Source organism: Ambystoma mexicanum, chromosome 7q, assembly GCF_040938575.1.
Source record: "Ambystoma mexicanum isolate Mex_15411 chromosome 7q, UKY_AmexF1_1, whole genome shotgun sequence".
In the NCBI taxonomy this organism is placed as follows: Eukaryota; Metazoa; Chordata; class Amphibia; order Caudata; family Ambystomatidae; genus Ambystoma; species Ambystoma mexicanum.
Genome location: NC_090941.1, coordinates 256,643,438 through 256,656,492, shown reverse-complemented (window position 1 = coordinate 256,656,492; position 13,055 = coordinate 256,643,438).

Here is a 13,055-nt window from a genome sequence, read left to right as displayed (position 1 = left end):
CTAGGTAAGAGAAAGCATGAAACACAGCACCTTTATTGTCTTTTAAAGCTAACCTGTGTTTTCTTCTTCTTCTCCTCACAGCCGCTGTGGTGCTGCGAGTGGATGAAAGAGTGATGAAAAACAGGCCCCCGGAATCCGTTAAGGTAAGTACAGCGCTGTGCGGTTGTTTAACATTGAAAGCAAACCTGAATATGTCTCTTTTCCTTTGCAGATGTTGCTGTGGTGCTCCGGGTGGAAGCGTGGTGTAGCGCGATGGAATTCATGCAAGACTGATGGAATTCGATGTTCTGGAAGCGCGTGTTCTAATATTGTTTTTCCCTTTCTCATTATTGCAGGTCGCAATGTTCGAACAGCAGCTGTGGTAGCGGTTCGCCGGAAGACCTTAAGCTAGTACTCACAGGTGAGTGATATTTCTTCTTCTCTCGGTTTCCACAGATTACAGCCCAGTTGAGATGCTGAGTGCTACATGGTGTTTTCTCAGGTAAGACAGAATAATCGTGTTCTTGTTCTTGAAGGATTACAGGAAGATTCTGGAGACCGGGAGCTGGACACGCTGCTGGTTGCAGAATGACACGAAGCGTGTTCTGCAGTCAGGGTGTGGTTTATATAGCCCAGGTAAAGTAGTACCGGGGAAAGTATTTCCAGGCCTGCCACACCCAAAACACTAGACCGCATGGCTTGGTTCTTAGAACTAGACTGTGTGGGTGCTTCCATGTTGGATTTAAAGGCCCATGTACCTATGGACCTAGATTGAACAGCTTTTCCTTCCTACATATGAGTCTGGTGCCAAAGGTGCCAGGACTGGCTCCAGGATCCCTTTTGCCGTGGTTTTAAGTTCCTCAGGGTTCTGGTGGGAGCCTGCTTGTTGCACAACTTGTGCCCCCTTCACTTCAAGTGGAGATTTTCGGTTTCCTAAGTGCATACATTCGAACACAAGGAAACTGTGCGCCAGGTATCAGGTCGATCTGACAGTCATAGGGCGTATGTAGCGGTATTGTGTTAGCCTGTTCCTTCTGAAAAAACATCTTGATAATCCTGATATTCTTTTGGTAAGGTGTCCATTGCTTCCGTGATCCCCGATGCTATTCCTTGAACAGATTTCAGGTTTGGCTGTTGTATAGATTTCGGGTAGCAAGCGTGGGCGCATTCGTCGGAAAAGGTCAGTCTATGTGGGGATTGTGAGTTACTAACCATGGCATCCCTAAGATCAAACGGAACTGAGGAGCTTTGATGAGGTCAAACGTGATTGCTTCTTGATGTCCATCATGACACAGAAGGGTTAATTCTGTTGTGCTTTTGGTTACAGGTCCCGAAGCAATTTCTGTACCGTCAACAGTAGTTACCTTTTCAGTTGTTGGTTTTGTGCATAAGGGAAGTCCCATTTCTGTTGCCAGATCTCAATCTATGTAATTACCAACTGCTCCGCTGTCTATATATGCCTCTATGGCATGCATCCGTGATGGTCGTTGGTGATTGATCAAGGTTACTGGTAGGGCGAAATGTGAGGTTTGTGACTCATCGTTCTCCCTCATCAAGCGGACCTCTACGCTTGCCGGGCCTGGTAGTTTTCCGATTTCTTTCCATCATCTTCTTTCTCTGTAGCATCTACCACCTTCCTTGGAGGTTTAACTGGGCATTCTTTGAGGAAGTGCCCCGATTTACTGCAGTATAGACATAACTGTAGCTGTCTCCTCTTGTCTCTTTCAACCTTGGTTAAACGGGGACGTACTGCTCCAATCTGGCAGAGTTCTGTGGTATTTTCTGATGGACATTGAACATTATATTTTGAACGTACGTACATGGCACGATTTTTGAGTCTACCTCAGTCTGTTCTTCGATCCTCTAATCTGTGGTCCAACTGAACTACCAGGTTGATAAACTCTGCACAGTCTTTAGGTGGGTCTACCACTTCAGCAAGGACATCCTTCAGGTCTCTTCGTAGGCCCCGATGAAACAACGTGGTTCTTTTATCTTCTGGCCACCCCGCTTCTACAACAAGTCTATTAAAGGTGGCAATATAAGTCAGCAAATCTTAATTCCCTTGGCGGAGGGACAGGATTTCGTTATCAAACGCTTGTCCATGCAAGTGTCGAGCAAATAACTTTTCCATCTCCTGTTGAAAAACCTTGAAGTTCTGCAATAATGGGTTATCCCGGCTCACTAAAGGTACCGACCAGTCTGCGGCACTTCCACTCAAATATGATAACACGAAGGCCACCCTTTCCTGGTTGTTTGGGAAAACTCCAGGCCTACAAAGAAAATGGAGGCGGCACTGGTTCATGAATGTTGCGTACCTTCTGGGGTCTCCATTAAACCATTCTGCTGGTGCCAAGGGTACTGCTCCCAGCAACGTTATCTGTACTGGATTGTCTGATGATGCTGTAGTGAGGGATGGGGTGAATCCGTGTAATTGAGCCTGCCTCACCTGTGTTTGTAGTAGCTCTTTGCATAGTTCATCAGTAAGGTCTTTTGTGTCTATTAACTCTCATTTTAAGGCATTGGTTTCCTGCTGGGATGCGTGTACTTCAGCGCATAATTGTCCCAAAAGCTGGGCTAACTGATCAGTTTCAGATGTCTCCACGATGCCAAGGTGGATAAGGTTTAAAGGCTTTGTGTTCTGTCACACCCACCTGATATCCCCGGGGGCGTCTGGAAGGCTCTGAGATCTGGAACCCTGGATGCGTAGTTGCCCAGTGCTGAATAATGAATCTGCAATTACAGAAGGGAGGATTTGTGATAACTGTCTTTAATGGGTGAATCTTCCACCTCCCTCTATTTGTAGGGTGAGCTAACCGTCCTGCGTTTCTTGTGCAGGGGTGCTTGATGTTTGTTGGTGAGCTGCCCAAATTGCTTCACTGGTGCAGTACGCCTCACTTGGGCCCAGGCCTGCTGTGACCCAGAATCTGCTGGTAGGCAGGTAGGTTTGTTAATTGTAAGTCTTTGTTATGTTTATGGTGGGAATTTGGTAATTTCTTTATCTCCTTCTTTTCAGGAAGGTCTTGATGATGGCGTGCCGGATGGGGAGGCACCTTTCTAGGTAAGAGAAAGCACAAAGAACAGCACCTTTATTGTCTTTTAAAGTTAACCTGTGTTTTCTTCTTCTTCTCCTCACAGGCCGCTGTGGTGCTGTGAGTGGATTAAAGCGCAATGAAAAACAGGCCCTGGAATCCGTTAAGCTAAGTACAGCGCTGTGCGGTTGTTTAATATTGAAAGCGAACCTGAATATGTCTCTTTTCCTTTGCAGATGTTGCTGTGGTGCTCTGGATGGAAGTGTGGCGTAGCGCGTTGGAATTCAGGTAAGACTGATGGAATTTGATGTTTTGTAAGCGTGCGTTCTAATATTATTTTTCCCTTTCTCGTTATTGCAGGTCCCAGGAGCTGGACACAGTGAGCGTCATGCTGCTGGTTGCAGAATAACACAAAGCGTGTTCTGCATTCAGGGTGTGGTTTATATAGCCCAGGGAAAGTTGTTCCAGGCCTGTCACAACCAAAACACTAGACTGCATGGCTTGGTTCTTAGAACTAGACTGTGGGTGCTTCCATGTTGGATTTAAAGGACCTTGTACATGTACATAAATGGGACTTACTTTGAACAGCCCTTCCTTCCTACATATGAGCCTGGATTCAAAGGTGCCAGGACTGGCTCCAGGAGCCCTTTTGCAATGGTTGTAAGGCCCCCAGGGTTCTGGTGGGAGCCTGCTTGTGGCACAAATTGTGCCCCCTCACAGTGGTCATGACACTGGGTGAATGATGCCCCGGGACCCTCTGCTGGTTACAAAATCAGTCCCCGTAGTAGTCAGTTGGCAGAGCTGAGGGCAGTTCATCAAGCCATCCACACGGCTGTCCAACACCAACTCCATGAACTGTTCATAATCACTGATTAAGATTTTCATCGGACCCATGATTCGCTCCTCTAGGGGGAACAAGTACATGTTAACCGTAACATGCTTGTTTACTAAATGGGTGGAATGTCTCCCAGCCCCAAATTGCAAGGCATAAACAGCAGCTGCCCTGATGTTAAATCACATCTTCTCACGTTTTGGACTACCCCAAAGGATTGAGTCAGACCGAGGTAGTCACTTCACCAGCAAAGTGATGACAAAGATGTGGGAGATACTTGGGGTAAAAAGGAAACTACACATTGCCTACCGGGATCCTCTAGTGGTGGAGTTCAGCGGTACAATAAAACCATTGTGAGCATACTAAAACGTTTGTAGCAGACTCTGGGCCAAGTTGGGATATTCGATTACAACTTGTCCTGATATCCATCAGATCTACCCCTTCTTCAGCAACTAAAATGTCTCAATTTGAGCTGATGACTGGAAGAAGGATGGTGCTATCCAGCATCTGCTCTATGGAACCCAACAGCAGACATTGATAAATGCCTGCACAACTCATGAGTATGTTGAGAATCTAAGAAAACACCTTCAACACGCTTTTGTGTATGCTCAGCAGAATCTAGAAAGATCTGCAGACAGCATGAACACCCACTATGATCTAAAGACAACTAAAAAGGAATACCAAGCAGGAGACACGGTCTACTTGTGCAATTTCCAAAGGAACCAGACCAAAGAGGGAAAATACTTGCCTAGCTTCCGGGAACCTTTTGAAATTGTGGACAAAATCTCACCAGTCGCCTACAGAATCTGCTTCCCCAAGGGTGATTTGACAGAAGAAAGGTGGGTCCACATCAATCAGCTAAAGGGTTGCCACCCCAGGCACTCTTTGCCACAAAAAGAGGGGTCCATAGAAAACCCAGTAGGGGATACTTCTGAAGCATAGAAATATTTCCTTGTACACTGAATGCATCTATATCCCACTGCTGAAATCCCGATTGGAAGCCAGTAGTGGGGGGGGAATTGTCATAACCATTTTGTGTTCTATTTTATAGATCTGCACTGATTATAACAACCAAGGAGGAGCTCCTCGTGGACCCGGAAAGGAGAAACCAAGGAAATCTGGAGTGTTGCTCCACACCAGAAAAGAAAACCTGAGAGTAAGCTGGGGGTATCATTCCACACTCCAACCAGAGGCAGTGAGGAGAGCGTGTCGCATCGTTCGCTGATGGATGAAGGATGCATACCCGACTGAACCTGCTTTTTCAAGAAAGAAAAATTCCACTTGCCCGACGCCCCCACCACTGGAAGTCCAGAAGAAGTTGGGGGGGAATTCTGTGGGATATTTTGACCCACTCAGCTATGCTTACTACATCATGTTGCTGCATTGGTGCAAGAAACAGCACAAAATGGCAGCACTGACTCCTATGCACACCAAGATCCCTAAACTGTGCTTTGCAACAACTAGAAAATGGCTACACCGCCCTGCCAACACACATTTCAGGTCGGGTGGAACCGAGTACTCACTGAAGGAATGTGCCAGTGTGCTCTGCAACATTTTACATGGAGCAAAGTGAAAGAGGCAGCATCATTGTGCTGAAAACCCAAAATGCATCTTTAAATTATCATTTTTTCAACCTTCAAAGTTCTATGTGGTGCTAAATTCATCAAATCCTCCTCAACCACTATGATCAAATGGCCCTGCAATGCCCAGGATCAGTCTTGAGTCTCAGGGGAACCGGGCCTCAGTTGAATGACAGCTCCTATCAAAAGTATCTTTGGAAAAGCAACCGAGGGACTGTGTTTTCATTTTACACGGGAAACGCGGTTATTTCTTTGCAACAAGTATCAAGAATTAGCTGTCCAGAGAAAGACTCTAAACAGATGCATGATACATGTATCCATGCTGCAAACAACTACAGCACTCAAGGAAAGGACTAGAGCTTCCCTTAGTGTGTATTTGCTGCAGATGAAAACCAAATTTAAAGAAATAACTTAAATGTGCTTTTTCCTGAATGAAGAGCAAAATCACCTATTTTTAAAGTATATTGTTGTGTAAAGGCTTGCTTATTTAAGAATGTAAAAAGATTTGCTACTGTTAGAAATACACCTATAAACTATTTACTTTTATAGGTTTAAAGTCAAGATTTAAAATGTGAAAATCAAAGCTAAAACCCAGGCTGAGGTGGTTAACTATATTAAAAAAAACCTGCTCTGCAAGTTGCTAGCCCTGAGAGAGGGTGACACCTCAAACTGCTGTCACAGGAGAGGCAAATTTCTAGCTTGGAGGCTTTGAATACCCAGGACAATGGGACTTCCCAGTTGTCCTCAGACATTCATTGTTGCCCCAGGCTAAGACAATAGCAGGCTAAGACTCTCACTTTCAAGTGGAAGGGGCAGGAAACTTCAGTCAAGAAAGAGAGGCCCCTCATCCTGCTTCAAAGGAATTGACATTTGCCTGCAGTTGAAAGAAAGAAAAGAAACTGCTTAAAGCGACAATTGATTTCCTTTTGGTTTTAAAATGACTATTCTGCAACTGAACTTTCAAGACATTTAACTTGGCAGTAAGAATGAGGAAAAATGTGAAAAGTGCATAATTCTAAATCTAATTTTATGCTATTCATTTGAAAACTTGGTAGAACGTATTACTGCATAAGGAACAGAAGTTATAAAGAATGAACGATTGCGCAGAAAGTTTTAATGTTGAAAACTTAACATTTTATACACATATCTAGGGGTAATTGCGCATCTATGTACAAAGTTGGGACATTTTAGGCCAAAACGTTCATGGTTAAAATTGCCAAAATGTAGCAGAAAGGCAAAACCAGGTCCCACAGACTTGGGTTTGGATTGAAATGTGACCCACAAAATATGTAACCTGTGTATCTATTTTTCTCAGAGGTTATAAATATATAAACATGAATTTGTGGGAAAAGGAGATTTTGGTCCCAATAGCTAGGGGAGGTTCCTAGACATAGTAAATGTTACACCATAAACATGACATCCTTTCTGTGATCCAATCAGCGAAGAGCAAGGTGCAAACTATGCTCCTACCCAATTGTAGCATTAGGGGTGTGGACAGTAAGCCTAACCCTGCCATATACTTTAGTGATGTCATTTGGCAAGATAAATAAGGGAACCTGACAGCACACAGAGACTGATTCCTGACTTCTTCCTGATTTTCTGCGTTGCGTCTTGTTCCTGATTTCTTCATCCTTGTTCCTGATTCCTGATTTCATTGCAAAGTCAAGGCCTGTGCATTACTGACTTCATTTTCAGCTAGACCTCAAATTCTAAACAAATCCCAAAAACCCAATGGAAGCATCTTTATCCAGTCTGGCTTACTACTACTGAATTCATGCCTGCAAACTCGCCATCCCACTGATCTCCAGTCTCCAGAAACCAGAGCAGTCCAGTGCAGTCCGCTGATCAGAACCGCCCACCTGATCCTTTTCCGCCCCATGTGCCCTGCTGTCCTTGGTTAGTCCCGATCCGTGTGATGACTAGAACCCTTTACAGTCCCAAAATCCTAAATTAAAGTGGACAGTAAGTATTAATAGGAAGCATAGAAAATCATAGCATACCTTACCTTGTTTTGTTCCACCCCAATCTCTAAACCATCCTATCCTTGTCTTAAGAACTTGTATCATAGTCACAATCCTTATTGCCACCCTTCCTTTGATTCATTGTGCTAGTGCTAACTTCTTTAAATCATTTTGTCTTTTGAAATCCTAAACCCTTAATCCTCCTTTGGGTAATTGGACTGGGTCCACCAGGGTGGGCGCAGAGGTGCTGGGGTTGGTTCCGCAGATCAACTCGAGAGCTTACTGTGTTACAATCTGGTAACCTAGCCTGAATGCCCTAGTGTAAATATAACTATCCTTGTAGAAATTGATTTCTGTTTTCTTTTTCGCGCCTTTATTTTCCAAAAATGCCTCTCATTCGACATTGCATAACTCACTTAATTTAATAGCTAGAGACATCATTTCAACTCTGGATTATACTTAAGACCTATAGCTACATTCCAACCTAAAACCCGCACTCCAAATCTTAAAACTTGTGTGGTTAATTTAAGGCGGGAATCCACATTTCTGCAAAGTTTTACACGTGTGATTTTCCTTTAAAATTATTTTCAAACCTCCATTTGGATTCAAAGTGTTTACTTTTGCTCAAACTATAGCTCATAATTGTTAGCATCGTTTCAATTTTGCTCCCATAGAAATTTGTACTGATTTAAAGATTTGTGCACACATTCATTGTTTTACCCAGCCATTTTCGAATGTCATTTTAAAAAGTGTAAGATTTCAAATTCGTTTTCCTCTCTTGTTTGGGGAGGGAAGGTTGTATTCAAATTCTGTTTACCATCCCTTCTTCCTGAATACCTGCTGCTTCCTTATATCTAGTTAGAATTGCTTATTTGTGGGTTGAGGAATATTGCAGGGGGAAATCCTAACATAAGTGCTATGCTTCCAAACAAGCCAAAAGTGTTCTTTTCTTTGTTTTCCTTCTTTGTTGCTAGAGAGTGAATTTAACTGCCTTACATACCTTATTATCTGTTATTGCCACCACATTGGTGATTGCTGCTCCCAATTTCAAAGTATATGTTTGATTTGAATTTTAAATAAATAAATAAATATTACCTTTACCAACCAGCCTGATTCCTGGTCCATCGTGGTGTGGGGTATTTTGAGAAGGGGTGTGATATGAGTGGTATATCACTCGGAATATTGAACCTATAGACATAATAAAATAAGCATTTCAGTTGTGCGCTGCATACTAGGCTGAGACCAGGGTTTATCGCCGGATTGAAAAATTTAACAATCTGATTAGAGATTGTTATCTGATTGTTATCTGAATTTGTCTAATTGAAAAAAGGGGAGTTTGTTGGACGAGAAATATATATGGCCTACTGTTTGGTTGTCATCAGACATATTCAGATAAAGATACATCCATTGTCCATGTTGCTATGCTGCATTTTGAAAGACATTTTGTATGCATTTTGCTAGAGAAATAGGCCCTGTCATATGAAGAGGCCTTGCTTAGACACATGTTGTGATATATGCATTTAGACACGCATGTACGTGAATTTAGATATGAACATTGAGTCCATTATATAGCGCTTGGGTTTGAGAGAATGCGCTAAGCGCTAGAATGAATGAAACAGACTCTGAAGCCATTCTGAAGACACAGGGAGCAGGTCCACTCTGTGCGCGAAAGGATTGGAATGTAAACAAAGGCTGGCAGGCAGACAGATAAGGCCGTAGCTTTTGGCCTAGCAGAAAGAATGCCCACCTTGTTCGCAGAAGGCAGACAGCAGAAAGGTGGGAGGGAATCTGCAGGGAGTGAGTGTTGCTTTCCATAGAGAGCTTTTCGGTAGAGAGCAAGGTTTCAGCTGGATGGGAGGATGGCATGGATTTCATAAGATAGAGGGAAGGCCACATGCACAGACAGAGAGAAAAGATATGCGTGTTCCATCCTGTTCCTTGAATGTCACAGTGACTTAGAAATATTTGCATACATAGGGAGACATTTCAGCGCTTGGCTGTCTGCTTTTAGAGAAACGCTTGCTAAGAGAGTTTTGACATGTAACCTTAGTGATGACTTGCATCATTGCACAGTATATCCAGGGGAAGGGTTTGCAGTAGAATCGAATGGCTTTGGCAGAGATGCAGCTTGGGATGAGAAGCAGATCGAGGATGAGCCATTTTGGGAGAGATCGAGGGCAGATCGAGAAAAGACCTCTGAGCAGCCAAGCAAAAAGGCCCTGTGCAAGGCTGGCAGGGAGGCTGGCTGTCTGAGGGGGCAGAGAGAGAGGCTTGACTCGTGCTGGGAGCAGACCTGGCTGTCTGTTTAAAATGGGAGTATGGTTTTAGGCCTAACTGCCACATGTTGTTATTAGCCACGCATTGTTATTAGCATTGTTACTAGGCTGCATTGTTGTTATTAGGCTACAATGCATGTAGAACGGTATTAGGTTGCTATGCATAGAAGCCAGAAGAGATGGCAATTGTAGATTGCATTATAGTTAGAACTCATGCAGAAAGCGTTGTAAATTCGCTTTGCTAGTAGTTATTTATGCATTCCTTACAAAGCATGAATACATGTGTTTTCTTGTTATAATTGCATCGACTTGTGTGTTTTCTTTTTGTGTCATGTTTTCATTCTGTGTCCATTTCCTAGTGGTTGGTTTGTGTGTGTGTCCCTAGCATAGCAGTAACACAGTGCAGTGCACAACCACCCTGAGATATTTTTGCATAAAATATAGCTGCCGTTTCATAATTTGGTATGCCTTAACATCAGAAACAGTGACACTTTTGCCAAGTTAACACTCTGACTTTGCTTCTATCACACTGCCTTGCTGACTCCATCTTCCCCTCATTTCAATCCTTCCCACACATCATGCTATCCTACATTACTATAGTTACATCCACTAAAACTACAGGGCTGAAATGCTGCCCTATATATAACCTCTGCAACACAACATTAATACATGTGTTGCTCTTCCTCTGTTGTTATATGTGAGTGTCTAATAGGTGTTAGAACTAACTAAGACAACGTATGCGCTATCCACGGCACAACCTTCACTCTGCTCCCATTAGTTTTCATCCTAATAAGTTTTCATCAACCCAAACCTTTTTGCGTGGCTGGTACTATGTACGTGCGTCCCAGCAGAACGTATATAAACAAAAGATATAACATTGTAAAACCTACCATACCTCCATCCCTCCAATGCAAATGAAACCACACATTAATTAATCAGTTTTCATATATACTGAAGGGACAAGCAGAGCAAATGTTTATTTCCTACCAGCAAAGAAAAATATTGTTTGTTCTTTTTTAATGGAAATTATAGATGGGCTGAGGTGCAAAGCCACAGTATGAGGCATTGTGGATTTCTTTCTCCAAGCTTCTCTTTCTTTTGACCCAGGATTTCAAACTTCATTACATCAGTACTACATATCACATATGAGCCATCAGGTTTTATAATTATATTGGCATGGATTCAGGAAGCCACTTTAAAAAGAATACATGAATGAAGGAGGGAGGGAGTATTAGAGAAAGTTCAAGAAAGGAGAGCCATGATCACATTTCCTTTTTTCCACTACTAGCTGAGTAGTAGAGGAAGGGTTATCTTTTTTGGACTCCCATTAATAGGTTATTTCCCTCATCAATGTGTAAAATCATCAAAGCTTGCAGAAAAAAGAAAACTTCGACTGCCGGAGGAATGTTTTCATTTTCTTCAACAAATAGAGTTTATAATGCAAAGTGTGTAATGCAGTGGTAACAGCGTTTACCCCACATTTAAGGGCTGGCCCTATCATGAGTTGGGCGCTAAATGGGCTGTTTTAACTCCAGCTTTTTTTTAGAGCTGAAAATCCCATTTAGTGCCCTATTTCCGTTGTATTACCTTTGGCTGTATTAATCCGCATTATTAGCGCCAAAAATGCCACATTGTATTTAATGGACCCAATTGGGAATGGGGATTTACCAATAACGCCCAACCTCTGATCCGGCGGTAATACCGCCAGACCGGTGGGTGCTAAAGCTATTACAGTTGAGCGGTATTACAACCGGGATACTGCCCAGCTTGTGATGAGGCCCTCTTTCTTTTTCTCAGCATGAGTTTTATAATTAAGTTGAAAATCTAGAAAAAACGCTGAATCCTTTAACCCCTGATCACAGTTCAGGAGTAATTGAATATGAATACAGAATACTCAGCCAATGTCAACATTGAACATAATAGAAAATAGAACGGATCGCTGGAGCACTCTTCAAGTCAAGGGAGGGAGAGGGATTTGGAGGACTCATACTGGATGAATTTATTTCTACTAAATAGAAAGGTTGCAAATCAAGCAAAGGCCTTCCCACCCCCAAACCAAATCAGTATATGAGTGCAGGAAAAATTGCCTCATGATCCACCATATCCAAAGACGCTGAAAGATCAAGTAGCACCTGCAGACAGGCCATATTGTCATCCAATATTTAAAGTGCATCGTTCACCACCTGGAAGGCTGCTGTTTCTTATCCCTTCTGCACTAGACCACAAGAAACCCCAGACGTGTTTTGGCCGTCAACATTGAGGTGTAGCTTGGGTTTTTACTCCCAACAGGCATGGGTCTCATATTTTGACATAAACGTGCCACTCAGAGCGACTAAAGTAATACAAATGAGGATATAGCTAGAAGGATTACAATTAATCTTAACCTCTGTCATCGCTCTGCTTTTCTTACCTCAATTTCTTTGCACATGCCCTATGTATTGTTCCCCATAGAGGGTAGATGTTTAATTAATGTAAAATGACTCCATTACAATGCACCTAGATTTCTTGTTTTATTAAAATAGGTACCAATCTACCAGTCTTCAGATGTGTTGGAAACACACCCTGCTGCAAAGTTTCATAACATCGGAAAGTACAATGTCGTCAATAAAGGAGGTGATTTTAATGGCTGGTAGATCCTTAATCATAATTCTATAAAAGTCAGACAAACAAAGAACATCTCTTGTTTTTACTTTTGGAAAGGCTAAATCACTATATTCTTGTTGTTCATTTATTTCTTGTTAAACTTCTCAACTTTATCCCCAAAAAATGCATTTCATTCAATTGATTTTGACAGATAGTGTTCTATTTCCAAACTAGGAACAGATTAATACAGGAACACTACCTTAAAAAGATGTGGAGAATGTTTATATGCATTTTTAATGAAAATATAATTCATAATGCAAGCATTGTACCACACTAATCTCTTGCTTCATTATTTTCATGGCAAACATGATACGTTGTAAAACGTGTTTGTATTTAAACATTGACAAAGATTTGTTTGTCTAATTTCCTAATATTGCTTGCACTATTTATTTTTAGAGACTTGATATACCAGGGAGTTCATTGCCTACTCTTTTTAAAGAAATTCATCAGAGCCAAATGTCCTCGAGTGTCTCATCTATGCACCGCCAAAGATCATTCACAGTCATCGAGTTTCCAATTGCTACTAAGTTCCCATATATAATCTCTTTATGGTAGCATTTAAAGTACTGATAGGTGTTTTTGTTAATTGTATTATTTTGAAAACAGTCACAGAGAAAATAAAATAATGAAATGGTTAAACCAGACTAAATTCTTAGGATCATACCAGGTTATTGCTATAGTCGCATATAAACTATTTGCCTTCCAGTGGGTAGATTTCCTTACATTTTGTTCAAGTTTTCAAATTGTACATTGGG